The 25,746-nt window shown below is 38.1% G+C and overlaps 1 long non-coding RNA gene across 1 annotated transcript in view; it reads left to right on the plus strand.

The window, feature by feature from the left end:
• Positions 1-4,100: 4,100 nt before the first annotated feature.
• Positions 4,101-25,746, plus strand: part of LOC117315585 — a 28,439-nt gene continuing 6,793 nt past the window's right edge. The window contains exons 1-2 of the long non-coding RNA XR_004529724.1: positions 4,101-4,638; positions 24,613-24,679. This is a non-coding gene — a long non-coding RNA (uncharacterized LOC117315585). The remainder of the gene's footprint in view (positions 4,639-24,612; positions 24,680-25,746) is intronic.

Raw genomic sequence — 25,746 nt, forward strand, 5'->3', positions numbered from 1 at the left:
CTTTTGAAAATACATGTATGATCATATTGGCTAGAAAAATGCTGACAAAACTTGATCGGCCCAATTGGCGATATACAATACCTGTATCAGAGTGAAGGAAGAGAGATAACTATTATAGACCAAAGTGATCTGAAGCAGAAATTTGATCAAATACCGCAGGTTCATCCAGAGGGACCTGTGAATTGGTTAGACATATATGTACCTCATCTAGTGTGTATCACAGGGACCTGAGAATTGGATAGTCTACGTGTTTGTGTCCTTGGATAAGACACTTTACCTTTATGGCTCAGGATGACATTCTACGGGCCTTCCGTATGTTGCTGAGTGAGGTAGTCACCAACTACTACAAGGAACACAAATAAACATCACCGACAGCGTATGAACGGCACCTATGGTGTATAAACTATTTAGATTACTCCAATCGATTAATTAGAAATTTCATAGTCTATCCACGTTCAATTCAAAAGACGATAAGAGAAGATCACTTAATAACTTTAGGAAGGTGTCAAAAACATTAATATGTAATTTCAGGTAAGTTATAACAAGAGACAAAATCCTGTTTTTGTTTTCAGTCAGTCATAATTACCGCTTGTCGGCAATGTAGCACATTCGGAAAGAGACATTAAAATTTAAAGCTTAACGATGAAATTTTTGGCTAACGAAAACTAAAAGATCGATGAATAAAGCCGGCCGTATGGTCTTGAGATTGGCTAATACGGCCGATGTAGTTTGGGGCCTTAAAGATGAACTGCTACTGTTCTAATCGATTTGAAATTTCCCTTCAAATGACCTTTCGTGCGTGCATGACCTCTGCTCGCTCATCGAAGGCAAGGCGAAATGTTTTATTCATGGTTGGGTATGTAGGTCTTATCTGTTGCTAACGGTCACAGACAAAGCTCTCTCGCGACTTTGGTCTAAAAAACAAATATAGATTCATATCTAAAGTTACCTACAGTAGTTTACCTGTTCTTGTTGCGTGCGGTTTCAGCTCTGTCGGTAAAGCATAGGGAACATTTTTCGAATTCGCTCTGAAGCTGAGATCTCGTATCTCTAGATGTGATATTGGGTTGTTGTGTTTCGGCAAGACACTTTAAACCGATTATACTGAATAGCATGCGACGGGACTCCCGCATGCTGTTGAACGAGGTAGCCACTAGCTACTACAAGGAAACCACTCGCCGCCTCACTATGGCTTTGTTCACGGTTCGATACATGCATAATAACCATCAGCTATCCTCGTCTACCTTCTTATAAAGACACTTTTATCAGCCGTCGTCTACCTTCTTATCGAGACACTTTTATCAGCCGTCGTCTTCCTTCCTATAAAGACACTTTTATCAGCCGTCGTCTACCTTCTTATAACGACACTTTTATCAGCCGTCGTCTACCTTCTTATATAGACACTTTTATCAGCCGTCGTCTACCTTCTTATATAGACACTTTTATCAGCCGTCGTCTACCTTCTTATAAAGACACTTTTATCAGCCGTCGTCTACCTTCTTATAAAGACACTTTTATCAGTCGTCGTCTACCTTCTTATAAAGTCACTTTTATCAGCCGTCGTCTACCTTCTTATATAGACACTTTTATCATCCGTCGTCTACCTTCTTATAAAGTCACTTTTATCAGCCGTCGTCTACCTTCTTATAAAGACACTTTTATCAGCCGTCGTCTACCTTCTTATAAAGACACTTTTATCAGCCGTCGTCTACCTTCTTATAAAGACACTTTTATCAGCCGTCGTCTACCTTCTTATAAAGACACTTTTATCAGTCGTCGTCTACCTTCTTATAAAGTCACTTTTATCAGCCGTCGTCTACCTTCTTATAACGACACTTTTATCAGCCGTCGTCTACCTTCTTATAACGACACTTTTATCAGCCGTCGTCTACCTTCTTATATAGACACTTTTATCAGCCGTCGTCTACCTTCTTATATAGACACTTTTATCAGCCGTCGTCTACCTTCTTATATAGACACTTTTATCAGCCGTCGTCTACCTTCTTATAAAGACACTTTTATCAGCCGCCGTCTACCTTCTTATATAGACACTTTTATCAGCCGTCGTCTACCTTCTTATAAAACACTTTTATCAGCCGTCGTCTACCTTCTTATATAGACACTTTTATCAGCCGTCGTCTACCTTCTTATATAGACACTTTTATCAGCCGTCGTCTACCTTCTTATATAGACACTTTTATCAGCCGTCGTCTACCTTCTTATATAGACACTTTTATCAGCCGTCGTCTACCTTCTTATAAAGACACTTTTATCAGCCGTCGTCTACCTTCTTATATAGACACTTTTATCAGCCGTCGTCTACCTTCTTATATAGACACTTTTATCAGCCGTCGTCTACCTTCTTATATAGACACTTTTATCAGCCGTCCTCCCCACCAAAATCGATCGGAAGTGTTTATTACAATTTTATATCTCTCTCGCGTGAAGAACATATTGACCGAAAAGTTAAAATCAATCACTTGGTTTATGTAGTCGTAATTCTTCCGTAAACTTCCCGACACACAGCGGTAGGAATGATACAGAGATTTATAAGGAGGGCATGCTGCAATAATCATCAAAAATATACCAAAAAAAAAGACATTTTAAAACAAAAACGTTTAATACATTTTATGTCAGGTTTTAACTTAAAAAAAAAGAAAGAAAAAGAAAAGCAAAAAAATCTTGTTATATTCGATGATTTAAAGCATAAAATGTAAATCATCTTTACAATCATTCCTGTTTGCAAGACTATCACAGAGACGTTTGCTAATTAAATCAATAAGAGAAATAAATAAACGAATATACAAAATGTAAAATAATATATAAATAAAAATTGAATAGATAAACAATTATTTCCTCACCGCACTTCCACATCTTATCACTGAATATTTAATTGAATTCAAATAACAACTTTATGCTTAACATCGGAAGTAAGTTAATGCTCCAATCACAAGCTAATGCTTCATTTTTAAGTGTGTTTTTTTTTCAGAAAAAGGACACCTACTATAAATCCAATAGCTTTATTTTAGCGTAAACTTAAAAAGAAACAACACGACTGTCTCTGAAACTACCGTATCAACTAATGATTGACAAGCATAAAATACCTATTCAAAATATAATTTCTCATTCATAGTTAAAATGCTTTAGTTTATGTTTACATTAAATAAAAAATGAGATAACTTGTATATGAAATTTCTATATTTCTAATTTAAAAAGTGTAATTATGTTTCACAGTAGATATAATATGATGTCGGTTGTCAAGGAGACTCCAACAGCCAGGGTCATATGAGGACGGTTGTCAAGGAGACACCAACAGTCAGGGTCATATGAGGACGGTTGTCAAGGAGACGCCAACAGTCAGGGTCATATGAGGACGGTTGTCAAGGAGACGCCAACAGTCAGGGTCATATGAGGACGGTTGTCAAGGAGACACCAACCATCAGGGTAATATGAGGACGGTTGTCAAGGAGACACAAACAGTCAGGGTCATATGAGGACGTTGTCAAGGAGACTGTAACTGCTTGTTTGACATGAGAATGGATGTCAAACAGAAACTATTATCTGACAAAAGAAAACAAAACACAGAAAGACGGAAAAGTAACCCAAGAGATAACATATGAAGATCCGAAGTGTTGTAATAACGACAGCTGATATATTTTGGTTTCCTCTCAGTCGACTTCAACGTTCTTGGGTTCTGAACTTCTCCAATGTCCCCGAAACAGTGACCACGAGCATGGATACACACACATATTATACTGTGTACGACTTAGCAAGATACAGTACAAGTCTACTTACCCCGCTTCGGCACGGGTTAGGAGCAGATGGCTATAAATCTGCCTTGTCATGGATCCAACGGAGTGGACCATTATTCAAAATCAATCGGGACGTTGAACATGTGACGTCATTCACTGGAATCAATTGCGTCCGACAAAACGGGACAGCTCAAGATTTGTTTACCTATCGGAAAAATAACGGAAGAAAGCTTGCAGCAACCGGTATCAATACACTCACTCAGATATATTAGCTTAGCCTCATAACAAAAGCTTGCTCGCGAGACGAAATTGATTAAATTACGGGGTCTTTATTATAACGGGCCGGGGTGCATAGACCGACTAGTTGTTGTGGAGCACAGGCACGTGGAGCGCGCGCGCAGGGGACATTTAGTCCCCCATGCTTCACTATAGTAACTAGAGGATTTATGAGAATAGTTAAAACAGTGTTGAATTTCACTGGTTATGCGTCACGGTGGGTAATTAAGTTGAGAACTAGTGGTTTAAATCATAGCTGTGCATTTCGGAGAGGGTTAGACCAATTGTGAGCGAGGAGAAAAGCTGGTAGTAATGGTTATCGGAGCTCATCAATTTTACTATTCTGGAATCAATGGAGTATTGTGAATTCATGTTCTGAATGGGTTCCTATCGTTGAGTGTTATTTAGAAGAACATTCAGAAAGGAACAACTGACCTATCTTAAATTCATCCTTCAGCAACTTACCACCTTACAGATTCCTGACACCAGGAGTTAGCAAACGCCATTGACACACATACGTACACACGTGAATGACACGTGTCAGGTGACAAGCGCCTGTGTTTATTTAGGACCTATATTGCGATGGATGCCACCAACCTATTATTCTGCGGTAAGTGTTATACGATTGTTTTTATTGATTTTCCAGTAACAGTTTACACACTTGATAAGAACTTTGTAAAAGTCTAATATCTTCCTGTGTGATGACATTTTATTTCTATTTTTTGAACAATCCGTGTTTTCTTGTATCAACATATGGCTTGGATACTTTGAATACGTTGAAAAATTACATCATTTCTTAAAGGTTTGGTTGGGAGCTGACCGAGTTTCCTTAAGGATCAACACCAGTTAAAGGGTCTGTTTCGTAATAGTTCGAGATCGCTCTCTTACTAACATTGGACAAAATTATATTTTGACCAAACACCTGTCTTTCAAAATATAGAAAATAAAATAATATATTGATATAATGCACATACAAGGAATTATATATAGAAATTAAGTTCAGCGACTGGTGGCTCGCTAATTCACACTTACTAGAACGCATCGAGTCAACTTTGTTCGATATGGCGAAATAAAATAAATAAATGAAATAAATAAACAAATCGAACTTCTATATATAAATAATATATTAGTTCTCTATGCAATCTATGATACTTCAGTATGATACTCATTAAAAAGAGGGACGGGGGTTTGGGCGCTACAAACACGATTGATGCACTATGTTAAACCCTAAACTTAAAGAGTACAACCAAGGGGAATAACTCCATGAAAAAATGTTATCCGGACGGTTTGGACCCGGAGCGAATTGTTTGGATTAACGATCCAATCCCCAATCCCTTTGTTAACCCCCCCCCCCCCCCCCCCCCCCCCCCCCAACACTACCACCACCCCTACCACATTTGAAAACAAAGAAGTTTGAAAACTACATTTCACTGACAATAGAACAGTCTGGAACAACGTTTTAAATCATCAAGACGTCCTTTAGGTTCGTCTTCAAACGGATCATGTTTTCAACACACGGGCTGTGAACACAACCATTATAGTACATGTGTTCAGTTTTAGCTTTTCACTGTCATTATTTTTGTTATTTTTTTTTTCACTTAAAATCATTCAAGTTCGTGTACGTCTCCACTGTCAGACAATACAAGGCTTCTATTGTTACAGAACCATCGCTTTGTTTTCTCTCCTAACGTATTGTTATGGGAGACAGTAGGCCCCGGCAAATATAAACTTCAGACTGATAAAAGAATAACACAGCACTGGTATAATCTCTGACAAAAAATAAAACCCTTGATGTAACAATTTTGACTTGAACAATTTAAGTAAAGTTTTAAACCGAAACGAATATTGAAGCTTAGTTTTGTTATTAATATTGATGTGGATGAAAGTTGGACATATCTTAGAAATATCCTTTTGTTTATTGGGTTTATCGCCCCGTGAACAGTAAGTTTCATTTCGAGGCGAGGTTCGTGTTGTAGTAGCTGGTGGATACCTCACTAGGGTTTAGATTAGTTTGCCAAAGTATACAAGTACAAATTACGTCAGCACGGAATGTTCTTGCCCCCCCCCCTCCCCCCTCCCTACCCCGCGAATCTGAAGCCTCAATTGGAGTATCCACTTTATTTGTTTATTTATTTATTTATTTATTAGCTTGCCTTTGTTTTTCATGCACATATCTGATCCGTTTTCCATCCTAACATACATTATTATTTAGTTTAGATTGCATGATCCCAAATTAACCTTTGAAGTGAGTTTTTTTTGGCTGGAAACACTGTATATAACGATTTCAATCATCGTATCTGTTAGACACGAAAATCAAGCATGTGGACCAGAACTATATTTACTGCCATGGGATAATTGTACAGATATAATTAAGTCCAATAACTCAATTGAAACAAGTCGTTGGACTTGAGTAACTCAATACCCCAGTATGTGTTGTCCTTGTGAATGGAAACTAGCTCATTATTTGGATCCGCCTGTGTTTGGTAGTTATTTATGGTAACGCCAATTACATGTTCCTCACAATGAAGTCTTAATAAGTCTAAAACTATGGTTCAGTTTGCGATTATTAACTCTGAGGTCCACGAAGGGAGAATTAAATACTTTTTTTTTATGTGTGATTTTTTTTTTAACTGCATTTTTGTTTGTTTGCTTTTTTTTTGGTTTCTTTTTTGTATTTTTGTTGTTGTTTTTTTGTTTTTTGTTTGTTTTTTTGGGGTTTGTTTTTTGGGTTTTTTTTTTTTTTTTTTGCTGTTGTTGTTTTTTTTTTCGGGTGGGGGGGGGGGGAGGGGGTATTTGTTTGTTCGTTATCTTAAGAATGTCAATGGCCATCGGTATCTCACAAACAATAAAGGATTGAAGCGTGCCGTTTCGATAGATACACTATGTCATTTTCCTCCAACGAATGACCACCAAAATGTATACGCATATCAAGGTGTTTAGTATAAGTATACCGTATACAATATACATTTTATCAACGTGGGTTTTTCTCCTGAACGTACAGTTGAGAGTCTCATTCGTACAAGTAGTACTTATAACCACTGTTATTGTAACATTTAAAATAAAAACCAGTCTCTTCCATCGTTGTAATCTACTTAGCGAGAAAAATGAGTAACAACATGTTGGGAAGTTATTTGGTGATGGACCGGCGTCCTTTCGAGAAAATTGACGTCTAAGAAACATATTTGTATGTATATTATACAGTATGCTTTTCATATTAAGTTTATCTTCTGAAATTGAGAAAATACATAGGCTTATATCAAAGTAATACACATTCTAAATTCTGAAATTTCCAGACGCACGGCTGCCTCGCTTTCTTTCATCCAGTTGCAGTTTGTATAAGATATAGGTCACGTGAAAATGTGTAATTATACCGTATACGGTAGTTATCTAAGTATTCTGTCCGAAATGGAAACCGGACACTAGCTAGTGGTCAATCAATGCTGTTTAAGCTGCCTGACTAACCGTCTCTACAGGATTCTTGTTTCCGCTTTGACCCAAGTGTACTTGAAGGAGCTACTCCAAATCTCCGGGTAATATCGAGTACAATTATGTAGTACTTCCACTTGTAGTTGTCGAGATCTCGTTAACGAGAGAAAGTTTGAATGAAAACTCAACTAAGAGATTACGTAATATTGTCATACTACAAAAGAAAATCAAAAGCATTTGATTAGCTAATCATCCAGATGTGATTTTTCAAAGATATTCTGATTCTTCACTGGTAATATAAATCCACACACAGGTAATATAAACAAATGATAAAGTCACTAGTATTGTCACATGTGAAGAGCAAAACTCCTACAGCAATATCGGAATCAGTTTTATGATTCGTCATCCCGAAAGCGGATGACATTTTACCGCAAAATAAATGTCGGCGGCTCACAGTAATTAGTTACACGTACATTGTGTATATGATTGTTGCTAGTGTCGAAATATATATATATATTTTAATTTTGTTATTTAGGTTAATGCAGTTCATATGAGTCGATAGTACCTGCCTAAATCCTTAATAAGTAATAAAATCACCGAGTCTCGACCTTAAAGTCACTAACAAAGAACATACAGTTGATGGAAGTCGACAGGCGCTGCCGGGCGTTAGTTTAATCTAATGGCAGTCCTATGATCAGTCAATTGTAGAAACTGTCCAGACAAAGTGTTGTCGTCAGAAAATTCTTCCCATGAGGTTTCTTTTTATCTTAAACGACTCAGTACATTGTGATTGGCATTATATAGTCGTTTGTCCGCAGTGACTGGCAGCGGTGATTAGCAATTTTGGTTTGGTTTGTTTTTGTTTAACGTCCTATTAACAGCCAGGGTCATTTAAGGACGTGCCAGGTCTTGGAGGTGGAGGAAAGCCGGAGTACCCGGAGAAAAACCACCGGCCTACGGTCAGTACCTGGCAACTGCCCCACGTAGGTTTCGAACTCGCAAGCCAGAGGTGGAGGGCTAGTATTAAAGTGTCGGGACACCTTAACCACTCGGCCACCGCGGCCCCATTAGCAAGGCATAATAACGACAATTTCAGGATGCAATAACGACAGTTTGAGGACGCCATAGCGATAATTTTTAATGATACAATAACGACAATTTCAGGACGCAATAACGACAGTTTGAGGACACCATAGCAATAATTTAAGGATACAATAACGACAGTTTGAAGATACAATAACGACAATTTAAGGATACAATAACGACAATTTAAGGATACAATAACCGACAATTTGAGGACGCCATAACGACAGTTTGAGGATACAATAACGACAGTTTGAGGATACAATAACGACAATTTGAGGACGCCATAACGACAATTTGAGGATACAATAACGACAGTTTGAGGATACAATAACGACAATTTGAGGATACAATAACGACAGTTTGAGGATACAATAACGACAATTTGAGGACGCCATAACGATAATTAGAGGATCAATAACGACAGTTTGAGGACGCCATAACGACACTTTATAAGGATACAATAACGACAGTTTGAGGACGCCATAACGACAGTTTGAGGATACAATAGCGATAATTTGAGGATGCAATAATGATAATTTGAGGACGCAAAAACGACAACTTTAGGACACAGAAACGATTATTAGCATGGATGATCACCAAAAGGTCGCATTTTGAAGAACGCATTTCCGAAAGTAATATACGCCTGTTGAGTGAATGTTAACCGTTGTTTCTTATTTTGGGAACGTGACGTAGCCTTTTTCCTACCCGAGGTTACATGGCGGGTGTTACTGAAGACGCTTACTCTTCCGTAGCACATGACGTCACTCTACCTGTACGTTAGGTTTGGTTTATTTTGTTTAACGTCCTTTTAACAGCTAAGGTCATTTAAGGACGGCCTCCCGTGCGTGCAACATGCATGCGTGTGGCGAGTGCGTATGTGTGTTTTGGAAGGCTGCGGTATGTTCGTGTTAAGTCACCTTGTGATAGGCCGGAACTTTTGCCGATTTATAGGTCTACCTCACTGAAGCATACTGCTGAAGACACCCAGCAGCACACCTGTACGTACACCACGTCCTTCTGAGTGATGTAGTTTGTTTTGCTTTTTGTTTGTTTGTATATCTGTTTTGTTTTATGGTTCATTTAACTGTCATACTCAGCTTGTACATCATTTTGATTTTTTTTTCGCAGAAAGTTTGAAAATCTCGAGAATAACAACTAAAGTATGACTTGGCGGTTTGAGGTGTAACTGCTCAATAGTATTTTTTTTTTCCTGGAACGAAACTACTTTCAGATTTCACAGTTAGTAGGGCTGTTGATGGCTTGATACGCAAGCATGTATCAATTGGACAGTTTACAATTTTATAATTCTGGTACACTCATTCGAGTTCCCCTTCTGACAAATCAGGTGATGAACAATGCACAACAAATTGTTATATCCTCAATTGGGTATAACTAATAGAGAGAGCCGATTATGCAACAACCTGTCAATAATTCCGGATTGTTATTGACTGTTCCGAGATTACAGGCATTAACATAAGCTTAGTAGTAAATAGGAAATTAGCCTGACACATTATAAATTCACACAGGGAATTGACTGTCATTTCCAATCCATGTCCCATATTATGATGGGTAAAATACACATGGACAGTCATGCCAAGTCAAAAGTCAAAACAAAACGCCCGTCATATCTCGATAAATTAGTATCGATATAGGGTACCGGAATTAGCCGAGATTAGCCGAATATACTCAAGGATAACACTAATAGAGAGAAACGGCTTCTGTGGATAATTCCGGATATTATTGTTCCGACGCAAGGTTCAAACTGGGCGCCATCTTTGTTATCGATATATAAACTAACATTTATTAGGCAACAAAGACACGTGTAAATAAAGTAAATAACAGTAAAAGAAGGGAAAACAATAAAACAATAATAAATCTGAGATAATCAAAATCAAATGAATAAATAAATAAATAAATATATCACCCGGAAACAACAAACCGAAAGCTACATTTGTAACATCAGAATAAAACAAAAACAACAAAAAGTGAAATTTCGAGAATAAAGATGTAAACAAAACCATTGATAATCAGATATAGATAAATAAACCCGCATCATTACATTTAAAATACACCATCGGGTCATCTAAGTCAAAATTTTTGGAACTCGGGGTGGGGGGAGACAAAGACAAAAAAAAGGAGACTTTTTTTAAACAGAAAAAAGGACAGAGACAAATAATGATAACAATTATAATAAAATTACTAAAAGAAATAATTAAATAAAAAAAGGAATAAATAAATAAAGACATCTAGGTCATATTACATTTACTTTGATCGACTCGGTCAATGATAATATAACAAAAAAATAAACATATGTAACAGGAATAAATAAATAGATTGAATAAGTAGCGCGTCTGCAATGTAAATAGTAGTTTCAAATGATATTGATTCAATACTCTGATGATGTTGTAAAGCAGAAAAAGAGGAAGCGGCCTTCGGCAATATCGCACTTTCCATTTTCTGATAGGAAGTCGGATTGAGTGCGGAATAAACACTTCCGCTTTGTTTGCGTTTAATTTATAAGACAGGAAATGTTGTCATGATCAAAACTCTCTCTGACAGTATTGTTATGGTTGTAACTTCCGGTCTACGTGACTACAATATAAGATGAAGAATCAGACAGTTAAATAATAGAATTGCCCATTTAACTACTGTAAGAAATTGGCTAACTTGACATCCGGTTTCACCTTATTGATTTATTCTCGTAAATTTTCACCTCTCTTAAAATATTTTCTCTCTTTGTTCTACATGAGAAATGTTAATGAAAAATTGTTAAAGGTGCGAAAGAAAAATAGAAAGCAAATTATAACAGGCATTCAATTCATCACATTTCGCCCTTCTCCTAATGAGACCGGAAGTTGATTTTTAAATTTCATTTTTTTTTTTTTAATAAATAATGTTTTATGGATATTTTTCTAAACACAACATACGCTATTGTTTTCAGTTTAGCGAAACGGTACTGGGTTGATCATGGTTGACCTAAAGCTTGCAGTCCTTTAGAGGTTGGGTAGTCTGTAAAGAGTTCTGACGTCCCGGATTCGTGACTCGCCCTAGCCCTGGCCATAGATTACACGGTCTCTGTCACTAAGCTGACGGAGCATGATTCTTTGGCCATGAGGTAGATCCTTTGACTATTCTGCCGGAGACCCGGGTTCCCATCAGGGCTGTGGGCAGGAATGTGTTTTCCCTGTTCTTTCACACACACACATTCACCCCCCCCCCCCCCCCCCCCCCACCACCACACACACATACACACCACACAATCACACACCAACACCCACCCCCATCCCCCACCACACACACATACACACCACACAATCACACACCAACACCCACCCCCATCCCCAACCCGTTTATATTCAGAATAGGCTCAAATTAACTAAGACAGTAGCAGAGTATAAAGTCTCTGTGACTCGGTTAGGTTAGTGTAAAAACTCATCCGGTCCCTGTGATAAGGATAGCGTCAAATTCACTTAGACAATACAGATTATCAGGTCCCTGTGAATATGATAAATCGACCCCAACATCCGGGTTCCGTCGATGACGTCATCAAAGCTCGATCGATGACATCGACTGACACTTGTATGCGGACACGAGTGTGGTATCTTACAGACAATGTTCGTGGAACAATCTTCTCACGAGCTTGTTAATCGTGACATAAGGCAGTCACGTGATTGAAGACGGTGGTTGAGCCTCAGATAATCTGCGCTGTTTTGTACAAACAATATTTCAGTAATTACATACGTAGTTGGTATATTTTTCGAAGGATTTCTCGTACATTTTAATGATGAATAAACATATAAACTAATGAATAGATAAATGAATTGATAACTAGAATGATAAAGTATATCATTATAAAATCAAGTAAATAATTAGATAAATTAATGAATAAATTATTAAAAAATGTTACAAAGAAAAACGAGTCACAGCTCATCGATTGATTAAAAATTGTTTAACAGGTCAACACCCTAAACCAATATCTCCCCTGTGCATTCTTTTCATAATTGTTGTAAACAAAATTAGATAATTAATATTTCATTCTGGCGCAGACATATTTTAGAAGCAGAGTTCCGAAGTTCTGAGGGTGGTGCATAAGAGAGGGGTAGGCCATATATGTTGATAGGACTTTAAACAATACAAAATCAAACCTTACATACATTGGTAATAGAGTTATCTCCCTTATTCCCGGTAACCCAGACGGTTAGAGCGCCGACTTCGTAATCTCAGGAGGTGTTCCGAGGTGCGTGGTTCGACACTCCCTACCCGTGATGGCTTATGTCGATAATGGCTCGTTTTTTTTGTCTTGATTGGGTCCTTTGACAAGGCAATTTACAGTTATTGCTCTGGATGGCATGCATGCGACACCCCCCCCCCCCCCCCCCCCCCCCACACACACACACACCCCTCCCAACTCTCCCGCCGTATGTCACAGACAGTGAGACAAGGTGACTCCGCCTCAGAGGATCACCCTGGCTGTTCACGAGGCGATAAACCGTGTGCATGTATTTCGAAAAGAAGGAGGAAGTAGAAAAAAAAAATAGTTTAGATATGAATAAGTTTTTCAAATGCGATGTAAACATGAACTTTCAACAGTACACACATATGATTTTTGTTAGAGTTGTCGCCCTTAGAATCGTGTCATGTGATTTTTGCTAGATTCACATACGTGTATAAGTCCTTAACTGTTTTAACTTGCCTCTCGTGTTGTTTAGTCATATAACTGTAGTACATGTACATTGTTATTCCTAAATTACGTCAGAAAATTTAACTCCACATCTGTTTGTGTAAACCTAGCTACCATAGAGGAGTGTCATTTATCAGACAGAAAACGTCATGATGACGTCATGATTAAAGCTGTGGAGACGGCGACGGTATACTCATCGAAATGGACGTTCTATCGAGTGGAAACGAGGCTGTAAGCTCTCCTTGAATTACCTAAAGGAGGGGGAAAATGAAGAAAATATCAATTACTCTATCACGCGATATCAAGTACGCCTGAAGCCCTGCGTCATTTATATCGACTGTGAATGCCATGTCACTTCAATCGTTCAATCATCGGCTTTATAATATATATCCGTAGCAAAATATCTATCGAAATAAGCTTTCCTTTATGTATTCTATCAATGTTCTTAGGTGGAACTCTTTTTGGAACGGAGGTGCATGATAAAGAAAGGTAACGCATGCCCTTAATTATACATCACGAATTGGCCATATGATGCAAGCGTACTAATGATGCAGACCAGGATTTTTATTAGGGTATATTACCATTGTTCCCGATATCAAAAGAAGAGTTAATTAAAACCATGCGACATCACGCTATTGCGTTTTTACAGAACTAGGAAAATCGATCGAGAAAGGTTTGCATCTTACTTTACTTTTGGTATCTCAGACAAAACAAAATTACCCCCCCAGCCACCCCAACCCCCCAACCCACAAAAAAAAAAAAAAAAAAGAAAACAAAAAACAAGAAAGCAGAAAAACCAAAATAGCAAAAAAAAAATAAAATAAAAACCAAGACACATATCAGTTCAGTCAGGTGTCAATTCAGTCAGGTGTCAGTTCAGTCAGGTGTCAATTCAGTTAGGTGTCAGTTCAGTCAGGTGTCAATTCAGTCAGATGTCAGTTCAGTCAGGTGTCAATTAAGTCAGATGTCAGTTCAGTCAGGTGTCAGTTCAGTAAGGTGTCAATTCAGTCAGGTGTCAGTTCAGTCAGTTGTCAATTCAGACAGGTGTCAGTTCAGTCAGGTGTCAATTCAGCCAGGTGTCAGTTCAGTCAGGTGTTAGTGATGTCAGGTGTTAGTGATGTCCGGTGTTAGTTAAGTCAGGTGTTAGTGATGTCAGGTGTCAGTGATGTCAGGTGTTATGATGTCAGGTGTTAGTGATGTCGGGGGTTAGTGATGTCAGGTTTTAGTGATGACAAGTGTTACAGATATGAGGTGTCAGTGATGTCAAGTGTTAGTGAAGTCAGGTGTTAGTGATGTCGGTTGTTGGTTATGTCAGGTGTTATTGATTTCAGGGGTAAGTGATGTCAGGCGTTAATGATGTCAGGTGTTAGTGATATCAGTTGTCAGTGATGTCAGGTGTTAATGATTTCATGTGTTAGTGATCTCAAGTGTCAGTTCAGTCACGTACCATCATGTTTCACATATCCAACATGTAAAGCTGGAAAAAGATCAAAATGTGAATAACGAAAGATACGAAAATGTAATGTCAGGTGTCAGTTCAGTCAGGTGTTAGTGATGTCAGGTGTTAGTGATCTCGGGTGTTAGTTAAGTCAGGTGTCAGTGATGTCAGGTGTTAGTGATGTCAAGTGTTAGTGATGTCAGTTGTCAGTGATGTCGGTTGTTGGTTATGTCAGGTGTTAGTGATGTCGGGTGTTAGTGTATCAGGTGTTAGTGATGTCAGGTGTTAGTGATGTCAGGTGTTAGTGATGTCATGTGTTAGTGATGTCAGGTGTTAGTGATGTCGGGTGTTAGTGATGTCAGGTGTTAGTGATGTCAGGTGTTAGTGATGTCAGGTGTTAGTGATGTCAGGTGTTAGTGTATCAGTTGTTAGTGATGTCAGGTGTTAGTGTATCAGTTGTTAGTGATGTCAGGTGTTAGTGATGTCATGTGTTAGTGATGTCAGGTGTTAGTGATGTCATGTGTTAGTGATGTCGGGTGTTAGTAATGTCATGTGTTAGTGATGTCGGGTGTTAGTAATGTCATGTGTTAGTAATGTCAGGTGTTAGTGATGTTAAGGTGTTAGTGATGTCAGGTGTTAGTGATGTCAGGTGTTAGTGATGTCAGGTGTCAGTGATGTCAAGTGTTAGTGATGTCGGGTGTTAGTTTTGTCAGGTGTTAGTTTTGTCAGGTGTTAGTGATGTTAAGGTGTTAGTGATGTCAGGTGTTAGTGATGTCAGGTGTTATTGATGTCAGGTGTTATTGATGTCGGGTGTTAGTTTTGTCAGATGTTAGTGATGTCAGGTGTTATTGATGTCGGGTAATAATGATGTTAAGGTGTTAGTGATTTCGGGTGTTAGTTTTGTCAGGTGTTAGTGATGTCGGGTGTTAGTGATGTCAGGTATTAGTTAAGTCAGGTGTCAGTGATATCAGGTGTTAGTTAAGTCAGGTGTCAGTGATGTCAGGTGTTAGTGATGTCGGGTGTTAGTGAAGTCAGGTGTTAATGATGTCAGGTGCTTGTGATGTCAAGTGTTAGTGATGTCAAGTGTTAGTGATGTCAGTTGTCAGTGATGTCGGTTGTTAGTGATATCAGGTATTAGTGATGTCGGGTGTTAGTGATGTCAGGTGTTAATGATGTCAGGTGTTAGTGATGTCAGGTATTAGTGATGTCGGGTGTCAGTGATGTCAGGTGTTAGTTAAGTCAGGTGTCAGTGATGTCAGGTGTTAGTGTATCAGGTGTTAGTGATGTCAGGTGTTAATAACGTCATGTGTTAGTGATGTCAGGTGTTAGTAACGTCATGTGTTAGTGATGTCAGGTGTTAGTGTATCAGGTGTTAGTGATGTCATGTGTTAGTAACGTCATGTGTTAGTGATGGCAAGTGTTAGTGATGTCATGTGTTAGTGATGTCAGATGATAGTGATGTCCGGTGTTAGTGATGTCGGGTATCAGTAAATTTGGTTGTTAGTGATGTCAGGTGTTAGTTAAGTCAGGTGTCAATTAAGTCAGATGTCAGTTCAGTCAGGTGTCAGTTCAGTAAGGTGTCAATTCAGTCAGGTGTCAGTTCAGTCAGTTGTCAATTCAGACAGGTGTCAGTTCAGTCAGGTGTCAATTCAGCCAGGTGTCAGTTCAGTCAGGTGTTAGTGATGTCAGGTGTTAGTGATGTCCGGTGTTAGTTAAGTCAGGTGTTAGTGATGTCAGGTGTCAGTGATGTCAGGTGTTATGATGTCAGGTGTTAGTGATGTCGGGGGTTAGTGATGTCAGGTTTTAGTGATGACAAGTGTTACAGATATGAGGTGTCAGTGATGTCAAGTGTTAGTGAAGTCAGGTGTTAGTGATGTCGGTTGTTGGTTATGTCAGGTGTTATTGATTTCAGGGGTAAGTGATGTCAGGCGTTAATGATGTCAGGTGTTAGTGATATCAGTTGTCAGTGATGTCAGGTGTTAATGATTTCATGTGTTAGTGATCTCAAGTGTCAGTTCAGTCACGTACCATCATGTTTCACATATCCAACATGTAAAGCTGGAAAAAAGATCAAAATGTGAATAACGAAAGATACGAAAATGTAATGTCAGGTGTCAGTTCAGTCAGGTGTTAGTGATGTCAGGTGTTAGTGATCTCGGGTGTTAGTTAAGTCAGGTGTCAGTGATGTCAGGTGTTAGTGATGTCAAGTGTTAGTGATGTCAGTTGTCAGTGATGTCGGTTGTTGGTTATGTCAGGTGTTAGTGATGTCGGGTGTTAGTGTATCAGGTGTTAGTGATGTCAGGTGCTAGTGATGTCAGGTGTTAGTGATGTCATGTGTTAGTGATGTCAGGTGTTAGTGATGTCGGGTGTTAGTGATGTCAGGTGTTAGTGATGTCAGGTGTTAGTGATGTCAGGTGTTAGTGATGTCAGGTGTTAGTGTATCAGTTGTTAGTGATGTCAGGTGTTAGTGATGTCAGGTGTTAGTGATGTCAGGTGTTAGTGTATCAGTTGTTAGTGATGTCAGTTGTTAGTGATGTCGGGTGTTAGTAATGTCATGTGTTAGTAATGTCAGGTGTTAGTGATGTTAAGGTGTTAGTGATGTCAGGTGTTAGTGATGTCAGGTGTTAGTGATGTCAGGTGTCAGTGATGTCAAGTGTTAGTGATGTCGGGTGTTAGTTTTGTCAGGTGTTAGTTTTGTCAGGTGTTAGTGATGTTAAGGTGTTAGTGATGTCAGGTGTTAGTGATGTCAGGTGTTAGTGATGTCAGGTGTTATTGATGTCAGGTGTTATTGATGTCGGGTGTTAGTTTTGTCAGATGTTAGTGATGTCAGGTGTTATTGATGTCGGGTAATAATGATGTTAAGGTGTTAGTGATTTCGGGTGTTAGTTTTGTCAGGTGTTAGTGATGTCGGGTGTTAGTGATGTCAGGTATTAGTTAAGTCAGGTGTCAGTGATATCAGGTGTTAGTTAAGTCAGGTGTCAGTGATGTCAGGTGTTAGTGATGTCGGGTGTTAGTGAAGTCAGGTGTTAATGATGTCAGGTGCTTGTGATGTCAAGTGTTAGTGATGTCAAGTGTTAGTGATGTCAGTTGTCAGTGATGTCGGTTGTTAGTGATATCAGGTATTAGTGATGTCGGGTGTTAGTGATGTCAGGTGTTAATGATGTCAGGTGTTAGTGATGTCAGGTATTAGTGATGTCGGGTGTCAGTGATGTCAGGTGTTAGTTAAGTCAGGTGTCAGTGATGTCAGGTGTTAGTGTATCAGGTGTTAGTGATGTCAGGTGTTAATAACGTCATGTGTTAGTGATGTCAGGTGTTAGTAACGTCATGTGTTAGTGATGTCAGGTGTTAGTGTATCAGGTGTTAGTGATGTCATGTGTTAGTAACGTCATGTGTTAGTGATGGCAAGTGTTAGTGATGTCATGTGTTAGTGATGTCAGATGATAGTGATGTCCGGTGTTAGTGATGTCGGGTATCAGTAAATTTGGTTGTTAGTGATGTCAGGTGTTAGTTAAGTCAGGTGTCAGTGATGTCAGGTGTTAGTGTAGCAGGTGTTAGTGATGTCAGGTGTTAGTAACGTCATGTGTTAGTGAAGTCAGGTGTCAGTGATGTCAGGTGTTAGTGTATCAGGTGTTAGTGATGTCAGGTGTTAGTAACGTCATTTGTTAGTGATGGCAGGTGTTAGTGATGTCGGGTGTTAGTGATGTCAGGTGTTAGTGATGTCAGGTGTTAGTGATGTCAGGTGTCAGTGATGTCAAGTGTAGGTAAATTCGGTTGTCATTGGAGTCAGGTGATAGTGATGTCAGGTGTTAGTGATGTCAGGTGATAGTGATGTCCGGTGTCAGTAAAATATGGAGTAAGGAGAAAAAAAAGATACCTATGGACTATCAATAAACCTACACCAGAAGAGATTGTAGCGTATTCGGAATATATCTTCTTGTATCTATTACAGAAAATTTCAGCTCTCGCGTAATTTGATATGTCGACTGGACGTTTCGACATATCGAATTATGCGTGCCCGTTCGGTAACAATCGGATGATAGTAATCGAACAATGAAGCTTTCGGAATGATCTATGGCAATTACTGATATTGTAATATAATAAAAGAGAAAAAACGAAATTCAGGCGACCTCTAGCGAGGCAGAGAGCCCGAGGAATTCCGAATGATTTGATTACAAGCGTCCCAATGACTCATACTAATAAAACGCTACGATGGATGATAGAGATTCGTGCTATTTTATCAAATTAGGAAAATCATGGCCATTCGATATTAAATAAAACCCAATTCACTGAGGACGGAACACGGTTAGTCAGGAAACTAGGCTAGTAATGAAAAAAGATGTACTTTTCATTCCACTCCTACACACTGTGGTCTTGTCCACAGTACTTACACGATTGTATATAAAAGTGGAGAGTATAAGGTCATCTTACTAGCTTAGACTACCGGGAATTCTCCTGTAGCCTAGTGGTGCATGTGTAGGATGTTTTCCTTAAGAGCGAAAGGTCGCTAGTTCGAAGCCCGGACGGGGCAGGATATCGATCATTACTCATTCCTATTACACTTATGGTCGCTAGTTCGAAGCCCGACGGAGGCAGGGTATCTTATATAAAATCCCCCGATATACGTAGAGAGATCTGAATGGGTAAGTAGGTGATTTAGACTCCGTTTATAATTCGTCTTACACAGAAATCTACACCTTCTAAAATTTCCCAAAATACAAAAATAAAAACCTAAACATGAGTGAACCTATATATATTTAGATATGACTACAGTGACTTGGTGCGATACCTGGTGTTGTGACTTCCGAACGCCATCAAAAAACTACCTTTCACGTTCTTAAGTGCATGTACAGTATATGATTCATTCTTGCCTGACACCAGCATTATGTGAAGAAAAAGTACATAGGAATAAGAAGTAAGTTAAATAAAAACAACAAAACAAGTCAAGGCTGTAAATATCGCATATTGGTGACAATAAATTAGGTCAAGGAATGATCTTATTTCAGGCGTCAGGGACGTTCAAGTGTCACTAAAGTCATACATCGGTAAAATCTGGCGTCAGGGACTTCAGGTGTCACTAAAGTCATACATCGGTAAAATCTGGTGTCAGGGACTTCAAGTGTCACTAAAGTCATACATCGGTAAAATCTGGTGTCAGGGACTTCAAGTGTCACTAAAGTCATACATCGGTAAAATCTGGTGTCAGGGACTTCAGGTGTCACTAAAGTCATACATCGGTAAAATCTGGTGTCAGTGACTTCAAGTGTCACTAAAGTCAGACATCGGTAAAATCTGGTGTCAGGGACTTCAGGTGTCACTAAAGTCATACATCGGTAAAATCTGGTGTCAGGGACTTCAGGTGTCACTAAAGTCATACATCGGTAAAATCTGGTGTCAGGGACTTCAAGTGTCACTAAAGTCATACATCGGTAAAATCTGGTGTCAGGGACTTCAAGTGTCACTAAAGTCATACATCGGTAAAATCTGGTGTCAGGGACTTCAAGTGTCACTAAAGTCATACATCGGTAAAATCTGGTGTCAGGGACTTCAAGGTGTCACTAAAGTCATACATCGGTAAAATCTGGTGTCAGGGACTTCAAGTGTCACTAAAGTCATACATCGGTAAAATCTGGTGTCAGTGACTTCAAGTGTCACTAAAGTCATACATCGGTAAAATCTGGTGTCAGGGACTTCAAGTGTCACTAAAGTCAGACATCGGTAAAATCTGGTGTCAGGGACTTCAAGTGTCACTAAAGTCAGACATCGGTAAAATCTGGTGTCAGGGACTTCAAGTGTAACTAAAGTCAGACATCAGTAAAATCTGGTGTCAGGGACTTCAGGTGTCACTAAAGTCATACATCGGTAAAATCTGGTGCCAGGGACTTCAGGTGTCACTAAAGTCATACATCGGTAAAATCTGGTGTCAGTGACTTCAGGTGTCACTAAAGTCATACATCGGTAAAATCTGGTGTCAGGGACTTCAGGTGTCACTAAAGTCATACATCGGTAAAATCTGACGTCAGAGACTTCAAGTGTCACTAAAGTCATACATCGGTGTGATCAGGAGTTATGTGTCAGTAAAACCGGGTGTCAATATAGTCAGGTTCAAAAAGATCAGGTGTCAAATAATCCGAATGTCAATATAGTCAGGTGTCAATAAAGTCAGGTGTCAGTAAAGTTAGGTGTCAATAAAGGCAGGTTTCAACAAAGTCAGGTTTCAGTGAAGTCAGGTGTCAGTGAAGTCAGGTGTCAGTAAAGTCAGGTGTCAGTAAAGTCAGGTGTCTGTGAAGTCGAGATGAAATATTCGTTTAAAAATAGATTGAAATCAACCGTCCCCGAGGACTGGTTTAGACATACATCAAATCGATGGAAACTAAAATTACTTAGCGAATGTCAGTTTACTCAACGATGAATATTATGATTGATTGGAATGGCATGAGCAGCCCAGAGTTTTAATGGAAGAAACATCAAACTGATAGAAATAGATCGAATATTAAGTATATTTGGAAGAACGTAAGGGATGCCTCGATTGATTAAGATGACATAAGCGACTCGGGGATGTACTACAGAATATCAAGTTGACAGAAGCATGTAGACTGCATGTAAAATATTCGGAAGAGCGTAAGGGACAATTCGATTGACTGAACTATATTTTATCAAGTCGACGTTAATTTGTCTATCAAGTATCTTATATACAGTTACCTACCAATTGTTTTCTATGGAGTCTGCTTAATGCCATATATGGGCAAAACACGATGGCAAATATAGATATATTGTGTATTGCTTGTTATACAAGGTCTTGGCTCAGATTCCCAAAATCTCTCACAAAACCAGGGCTCTTACAACGGGGACCTGACACAATCCAGAAACCCACTATCTTAATCACAGGATATTGAATACATTCACAAACGCAGCATTCTTTCCTTACGGACATGGCAAAACATGACCGTGTATGTTGCTCTTGTCAAAGCGGTCTGGTCGCAATTTCTAAATCTGTTATCACAAGGACCTGATACTTAATCAAGTTGCAGAACATAATTCCAGAACCAAATTAAAAAAAAACAAACCAGTCCGTCCTATCAAAGTGCTCAAGTTGATGATTCTGTACGAGCGAAACTTAAAAATATAAGCGTCTTAGTGATAATGAATTTTCCAAAGAAAATAAATTGTAAACACGTTGTGAAAAAAAAAATCAGTGTCAATTCTATGACGTCAGAGGAACCACCAATGAAGTGACATGCTGTTACACTATTGATGAATTGGCAAGCTGTCAAGTCAAAGATCTAAAAGATTAACCTCCTATCAAATTTATTTTACATATCTTTCGTAAACAATCAAAACAAGCGTCTGTTTCCGTCTGTGTTGTCTTCGACCGCCCTTACTGATTTCAATTCATTTTAAGAACAGTATTCAGATGATGAAAAAAAAGATGATTTAACTTTTTATGCACACTTAAAACATAAAACGTATACATACACATATACGTCACGTTGTGAAATGATTGTACTGGAACGCTTAACTTATCAATTGTAATCCGTTTTTAACAAAGGGCAATAACTCTAGAATAAGTCAATCATTCTATTCAATAATAGAACACATTAATAAGTAATATATATGGGCAAGTACAAATGATTTAGAAATTGCACGTGATAAATTGTATGGAATACGATCTGGAGTTTTGACGACATACAATGAGTTCTGTCAAAATACGTCTCTTACAATGCAATGTTCAATTAAACAAAATAAAAAAATGAACAAACAAACAAACAAACTAACAAACTTATATATAATACGTACACTAGAGATATTGAGTATTTGTATTTAAGTAATATTATCAGTTACTGAGACATATGTCATTGAAGTAAACAAATAAACAAAGTCGTACACAATGGTATACTGTTATATCAATACAAACAATAGAAGTATTGATTATTTGTATTTAGATAACTGTACAAGTAAACACATGTTACTCTTCACTGTGCGATCGATAGGAATACTTCTTTACGGCCGGTCAAGATTCAGACATGGATGAGTATTCCTGGGGATGTCCTTTAAACTGCCCATTACGTCACGTGACTTTTTGTGTAGGAGTGGTCAGTAGGATTGTATGATAGAGAGAAGGATACGTTATAGGTATAGACAGGTAAGCTACACACTCCTAATTAAATTTCTGTAACCGCAGGTACATTTTTTATCAATTTATAAATATATAGAGAATATCTAACAGTGTCTTCAGTAATACGAAATATATTTCGCAAGTGGGGCTTATATTGTGATGCAAACTCGGGGAAAAATATCAAATATTAGCCTCATGAGTGAAATGTTTTTGGTATTACTGAAATTACTCTTAGATATTCTGTTGATCACATTTGTATAGAAATATAAACCGGGCCAGAAATTAAAAAAAAAAAGAAGAATAGTTTTCGATATTTCACCGGTAAAAATGTCATAAAAACGTACATAATGTATTTTAGTTACATTGTATTCCGATCTGGAGGTTTTATCAGACCACATCCCATAATATTCACATCTGAGTTTCCAAAATGTAATCGAATAAGATTGAGAATGATTTCCTGTACGTTTTGTTTATCTATTTATTTATTTATTTTACATTTATTTAAATCAATATGATCTCTAGTCAATCAAGCAAGGAAATTGTCGAAACAATACACACATGTAGACAACATTGTGGACAGACGGGCTATCTTTGCATGAGTTAAGTATGAACACAAGTTTTATAATTTTTAAACGTCTCTTTTCATTTGTATGAGTAAACACGACTTGTTGAACTGGACAACCATTGACTTTATTTTTTATTACTATTTACAAACTGAAGTTAAACCATAGAAATATTTCACTGACCGCAACATACGTAGGTACGTCATTACAATGTGTACAGATCCTCGTCATCCATCGTCAAGGCTTTCCCCGTTAATCGATACCACTAATAAAGAATTCACGTGCAAATACTGTACGGTAGATTACAGGGAATTAGTATAGGTAAAATTCGTGACCAGTTATTAAATATAGTTTTGTTTAAAGCGACATTCCTTAGTTTGATATTACTTGAAAATATGTATTTTTCCAGGTAGGAAAAGTTATAATCTTTACATTAATAAGGCAATTTTACTCTCAAGATAAATCATAGTTCTTCGAGTGTTAAATCCTGGAAATTCTTAATTCGACCCGAAGTATCATTAAGTACCGCAAAGACACACGGTATTTGTATATGATACGCCATTTTTATTGTGCATTTCGGCGTTATTTTCAGTACATGTATGTACGTAGGTACCTGACACGCATAAAATCATCGTCCGGGCATAGCTTTCATTAATAGAAATTGTTCATGTTTCTGATGGCCGCACGAAGGTATACCCCTTCAAGATACCATGGATAAACCTAGCGTATCAACATATCATTTGCCAGTTCAAATCACTTGATCATTCTTTGTGAGGAGTTCATGCATAAAATCAATTGATAGGACTGTGAATTATCATGTATGTTTACCGAAAATCTCCTTGTTCTGTAAACAACTGAAAATTACATCGTATTGGTCGATTCTGAAGACTAAGAATATTTGTTACGACTAAACATTTACAGCCTGCGAATATTGGACATTTTTACCGTACGTTTACCATTTTCATCAAAGTGTAGAAAGATAATGTATACGTGCCGATTGATAAAAAACGAGAGTAATCAAGCATATTTACCGTAAGATGTTGAATGTAGCTATTCGAAATACCTATTGCGGATGATGAGACACATTTATCGCGGGTTACTGCAGAGGTCGATTTAAATTATCGAAAACTATCTAAGACATTTACCGTAATTTTGTTCCGAAGAGACATTTCTGAAATATTTCGAACTCGTTGTCATTAATTTTAACCTTTAAATCATTGAATAACCATTGCAGTCTTTGCTTCCCAATTTCTCAAGTGTAATCCTATAATCCACAGGTCATGCTAGCTGTATGAATAGGTAGCGGTACAGGACGTCGACCTGGGAGTATGAGCAGCATATCAGGTAATACCGATTTATTTCTCAAGAATATTTTTTTTTTTTTTTTTTTTTTTTAAATTTGTATGTTATCATGTAATCGACGTTTATTCTGAAATGAAATGCCCCCTAAAACCCTTGCACCGTTTATCTTTCTTTCCCCCTGCACAGTTATATTTTTATGTGACACATATAATTGCCAGTACTGTTTTATACCCATCTATAAACACAAGGAGACGGATGTACATAAGTACTACCACAGGTGCCTGACTCGTTTTATGAAATAATAACATATAGAGTACATATAAATGAGAAAGGTTCTGAACTCCCCCAGGCTTGAAATCTGATGTATTTATTTCTAAGTACCGTAGCTTCGGTTGTTTTGGGTGGACTTTTTCGAAGTAGGACTTAAATTGAAGAGAAATGGTCACCGAATACAACTATTACATACACTTACTTTATGTATACGAGCACCCTATCGACGGCCCCGGGACTTTTTATGCATACTGATAGCAGATTTTCCCCTTGAGTAGCCATGTTGTGTCAGCCGCGGTAAATTTGAACAAGCATTCTGATTGGTTATAGAAAATGTGTTGAACCAATCAGAATGCTTGTTCAAATTTACCGCGGCTGACACAACATGGCTACTCAAGGGGAAAATCTGCGATCAGTATGCATAAAAAGTCCCGGGGCCGTCGATAGGGTGCTCGTATACATAAAGTAAGTGTATGTAATAGTTGTATTCGGTGATCTGATGAAGCGGACCTCGTGATTAACCCGTGGACTTCGTATTTAAAGCTATGTCCAATGGAGTCAAAGTGTGGTGACCCCGATACGTCAACTTGTCCGACTAAACAAAATCGAGGGGATTTTGAAGTTTCACGCCCGATTTCGTAAACTAATATCGAGAAATCAACAACATGTTATGGCTTATTTTAAAGATTGACCATTTCTCTTCAATTTAAGTCCTACTTCGAAAAAAATCCACCCAAAACAACCGAAGCTACGGTACTTAGAAATAAATACATCAGATTTCAAGCCTGTGGGAGTTCAGAGCCTTTCTCATTTATATGTACTCTATATGCTATTATTTT

This window comes from Pecten maximus, chromosome 17 (assembly GCF_902652985.1).
Source record: "Pecten maximus chromosome 17, xPecMax1.1, whole genome shotgun sequence".
Lineage (NCBI taxonomy): Eukaryota > Metazoa > Mollusca > Bivalvia > Pectinida > Pectinidae > Pecten > Pecten maximus.